A 5,000-nucleotide genomic window follows, 5' to 3' on the forward strand; every position below is an offset into this window, starting at 1 on the left:
TTGTGGAATTTTTTTTATTATTTTTTTCTGACAAGTTAAGGATGTTATGCTGAGAGAGAGAGAGAGAGAGAGAGAGAGAGAGAGAGAGAGAGAGAGAGAGAGAGAGAGAGAGAGAGAGAGAGAGAGAGAGAGAGAGAGAGAGAGAGAGAGAGAGGTCATTGTACTGTCACCAAACACACACACACACACACACACACACACACACACACACACATAGACACACACACACACTCTAATGATGATAATTGTGATGATGACGTAAGCGTGTGTGTCCTCGATGACGTCATGCGAACCAGGAAGTGACGTCATCATTCGCTAACACGGTAAAAAAATATAAATAATGACTAACAAAAAACAATAACAAAAACAGACAAAACATCGGTTCCTTTTAGGCTTAAGATTATTTTTTTTATTATGGCAACACTTTTTCAGTTATTTTTATTTTTTTTATTTTTTAGGTTTAGACTCGAACGCTGTTTCATAATTTATCGTCCTTGGTGCTGCTTTTTTCGTGTTTTTTTCCTTTTTTTGTTTTGTTTCGTTCCTGTTTCTTTTTCTTTCTCTTTGTCTCTGTCTCTCTCGTAAAGGATGTTTCGTCGCCTTTCCCAAAATGTTTCGATGTTTTTTCTTGAAGTTTTCGTTCGGAATTTACATATTTGTTTGTATTTCGTGGTGAGAGAATGACAGTTTTCTCTTATTTTCGTTCTTCCAGAGAGAGAGAGAGAGAGAGAGAGAGAGAGAGAGAGAGAGAGAGAGAGAGAAACAGAAAAAAAGAGAGAGGGAGTGAGTGTCAAGTGAAACGAACGAAACAATCTGGAATGAGGGAAGGAACAGGCGAGGGCGTGTTTCAGAAAGTTTCGCTCACTCACACTCGGAGAAGATGGAGGAGGAAAAAGGGCTTGACTAAGGAGCTGTTTCATTGTGTTTCGATTTCGTCAGATGTATATTCAGACCTGTTCCGTGTGTGTGCGTGCGTGCGTACGTGTGTGGGTGTGTGTGTGTGTGTGTGTGAGAGAGAGAGAGAGAGAGAGAGAGAGAGAGAGAGAGAGAGAGACAAAAATAACTCCACTGAACGAAACACAGACACACAAAAGCGAAACGGAGTGAAACTTTCTTGTGTTGTATAATTAGTAAACAAGAAACAAACAAAAAGATATTCAGAGAGAGAGAGAGAGAGAGAGAGAGAGAGAGAGAGAGAGAGAGAGAGAGAGAGAGAGAAACACAATCGCATCTACGTACAGAATAAAAAATGAAAGAGAGAAAGAAAAATACGCATAAATGTATTGAACTAATGTATTTGGATGAATGTATGAGAACAGATATGCTAATTAGTGACCTGGATGTTACCTGGCGGAGGGAGGTTACCTGTAAACACCTGAGGACACCTGTGATTGGATTCCTAGTTAGATTAGTGAGACTCATGTGATTGGACCTGTGATTGGGAGCGACGAATTTGCATGCAACTAATGTTAATGTTATTATTGCTACGGACGATTGGCGGGAAGGATGTTATAGAGGATACTGAAAGACTTGAATGAAATTGGCGAAAGCTGTGATTAGACTATTGTTACTTCTAATGATTGGCGGGAAGCTGGGACGAAAATGTTAATAGATAAGACTAAAACAAATGGAAAATGCCAAAGCTGTGATCTGAACTGTTTACTGATATTTAAGATTTGACCAGTAGCAAGGAGTTTAAATTGTTACTGAAGATTGGAAAGTAACAAGACGTACCATTTGAATATTGTATCTATGTCAAATGAAGAAAGGTGTGTGATTAGAACTGGAAGATTGGAAAGTGGCGGAAAGTATAGACATTTGGATATCACTTCTAAAACACATACAAGAAATTTTGAGCTGTGATCGAAACTCTTATTTTTACTTCATATTGTAAAGGAACGGGAATGAAAAGGTTATAAATAGTGCTTCTAAAATACACTTATTGGAACAAAAATTGAACTGTGATGAGAATTTTGTAATGCTACTCAAAATTTGAAAGTAGCAAGATCTAAAACGTTATAAAAAGACTGAGCTGTGATATTTGAACATTACTTCTAAAATGCAGTTCAAAAGTTTAACTAGTGATCTGAATTACTACTTCGACTACTGTTACTGTTAAGATTGACAAGTAGCAGGAACTAAAACTATTTGAAAATCCTAAAACCACACGTGAAAAGTAACATAAGTAATAGCTGTGATGTGTAGTACTACCAATACTACTACTACTACTACTACTACTACTGGTTAAGTTTTGCATGTGACCGGACCTAAAGCATAAGACTTCAAAAAAACACTTCTAAAACTAAAAACACAAAAGTAAAACACAAAAGTCGAAGCTGTGATTAAAAAGGAAGCCATGTCGTGTGTGTGTGTGTTTGTGTGAGCGAGAGGGAAAGAAAGAAAAACAAAAACCGGAGCTGTGATTAATTTTCTGTGTAAGCGAAGGGAAAAAATGGAAAAACCAAGTGTGTCTGTGATGGAAACAAGACTACTTTTTTTTCCTTCTATAAGAGCCGCGCTGTGATGGTGGATTAGTATTGTTAAGGATTAGACTGTGATTGTTGAAGAGGAGACCTGGGATTGGCTAAGACAATTAATCTACGCTGTTCAGGCTAACAAGGCGAATAGGCCCCGCCCACCTCACGCTCCGCCAATCGTATGCAGCGTTGCCATATTATCGTATTCACCATCAGTTTTTAAGCCTCAAACTCTCGTACTTACACAAAAAACTATAGATAATTGAAGTTAGCGTTAAAACTTATTTAGTGCTGTTTATTTGTTTGTTTTTGCTATAGTTATCGGCCAAACTACGAAAATGCGATGAGTACGATAGTTTGGCGGCGAGGGGGCGTGGCTTCCCTGTGCAGTAGCCAATGGGAGCGGCGCACTGGAGGAAAGGGGAGGGGCCTATCCGCCACGGTATCCTGAACTATTTTTTTCTTACAAAGGGACCTGATGGAGTAAGATGGAGTGGGTTTGAGGGAGAGAGAGGGTGGAGGACTTTGATATTCTGTACCAAGGCCTGTGATTAGGTTACGTATTAATAGATATAGTGTAAGGCGTGCGTACGTGAGTGTGTCGGTCTGTGCGTACGTGAACTCTTACGCTAAGGGGAATGTTGTTATGTCCGTACGTACGATAACTATGTATATGTGTGTGAAGATTGGATTATGTTTATTTTAATCGTACGGTAATCATGTCCGTGCGTACGAGGGTGTGTTGACGCAGCGCGACGTACGATAACCCAGCTATGTCAGAGAGAGGACGATATTTTGTTTGTTATTAATATTTTTCTATGACGTACGTATGAGAATGTCGTAAGGAGTGTCTGGTTACGACGGTTGACGGTACTTATTGCGGTAGTACGTAACGATATAAGCTTTGTTCTGTTTACGAATACGGTATAAAAGTCTTCGTAAGGTATGCAGTAAAGTCTTTCCAAACGTATACGTGTGTCTGAAAAAAAGGTGATATTGATAGAGGAAACAAGAGAGGTTCGCGTAAGGGAAACAAAAGAAGATCGTATAAAGGAAACAAAAGAGGAGATTAGGGAAATACAAAACAAAAGAAGATCGCATTAGGGAACAAAACAAATTAGGAAATACAAAGAAAAGAAAAAGATCGCATTAGGAAAGCAAAACAAAAGAAGATCGTATAAAGGAAACAAAACATAGGATGAGGGGAAAACAAAACAAAAGCGGAGATTAGGGGAACACAAAACAATAGAAGATCGCATTAGGGAACAAAACAAATTAGGAAATGTAAATAAATAATAATAAAAGCTCGCATTAGGAAAACAAAACAAAAGAAGATCGTATAAAGGAACCAAAACAAAAAAGCGGAGATTAGGGAAACAAAACAATAGAAGATCGCCTTGGGGAACAAAACAAATTAGGAAATACAAAAAAAATAATTGATGATCGCATAGGAAAACAAAAGAAGATCGCACTAGGGAAGGAAAACAAAACAAAACAGCATCAGAATAACAAAAGAGAAGATCGCATTAGAGAAATAAAACAAAAAATCGCACAACTGGAACCAAAACAAAAGCAAATCGCAATGCGGAAAACAAATACCAAAAAGATCGTAAAAGTTGAACCATAAAGAAACACTGTGTCGACGCAAAACAAAAGGAAATCTAATCGACTCTTACAAAAACCTTTCACTACGAACTCTCAAATCCGAACTTATAAATTGTGAATCTCTGTTGTATTAACCCATTGTATTGAGCTTGTGTGTAGGGAAGGAAGAGAAAGGAGAATTGGAGAAGGAGGAGGAAGAAGAAGTAGAGAGTTAAAGGAGGAAGAGATAGAAGAGGAGATGAAAAGAAAGAAAAGGCCATAAATATATAAAGTTTGGGGGTTGGTAAAGGTTATGGAAGTAAAGGAAAAGGTTAGGATAGTGGATAAATTTAAAGGAAAACGGAGGAGGAAGAGGAGGAAGAAGTGAAAATGGAGGAGATTAAGAAAACGCCTTAGATAGTGTTTGAGTTTGGAAAAGGTTAAGGAAGTGAAAGAAATGGGAGAATAGGTGATACATTTGGAGGAAGACGAAAAAGAAGAGGAAGAGGAGGAGGAAGAGATAGAAGTGAAGGAGATAAAGAAAAGGCCAGAAATTCAAAGTTAGAGATTGAAAAAGATCATAAAATTAGAGAATGTTAAAATAGGCGATGAATTTGAAGGAACAACAAGAAGAAGAGGAGGAGGAGAAGTAGTTAGAAGTGAAGGAAAGAAAGAAAAGGCCAGAAATTCAAAGTTAGAGATTAAAAAAGATCATAAAAGTGAAGAAAAGGTTTCGAATAGGCAACAAATTTAACGGAAGACGAACAAGAAGAATAGGAAGAGGAGGAGGAGGAGGAGTTAGAAGTGAAGGAAAGAAAGAAAAGGCCAGAAATTCAAAGTTAGAGATTAAAAAAGATCGTAAAAGTAAAGAAAATGTTTAGAATGGGCAACAAATTTAACGGAAGACGAACAAGAAGAAGAGGAAGAGGAGGAGGAGGA

General features: G+C 37.8%; 1 protein-coding gene across 5 annotated transcripts in view; it reads left to right on the forward strand.

Annotated features, from left to right (window-relative positions):
- The window catches only part of LOC127010059 (broad-complex core protein isoforms 1/2/3/4/5-like), a 104,001-nt gene that overhangs the window by 89,360 nt on the left and 9,641 nt on the right, over nucleotides 1-5,000 (forward strand). Inside the window, exon 6 of one of the 5 annotated variants that reach the window (XM_050883868.1) lies at nucleotides 1-4,032. This exon is cut by the window's left edge and continues 1,665 nt beyond it. The exons of the other annotated variants lie outside the window; for them this stretch is intronic. The gene's annotated coding sequence lies outside the window, so the exon portion shown is untranslated. Of the gene's footprint in view, nucleotides 4,033-5,000 lie in introns of those variants that run through there. 5 annotated transcript variants of the gene reach the window in all.

This window comes from Eriocheir sinensis, chromosome 42, assembly GCF_024679095.1.
Source record: "Eriocheir sinensis breed Jianghai 21 chromosome 42, ASM2467909v1, whole genome shotgun sequence".
Lineage (NCBI taxonomy): Eukaryota > Metazoa > Arthropoda > Malacostraca > Decapoda > Varunidae > Eriocheir > Eriocheir sinensis.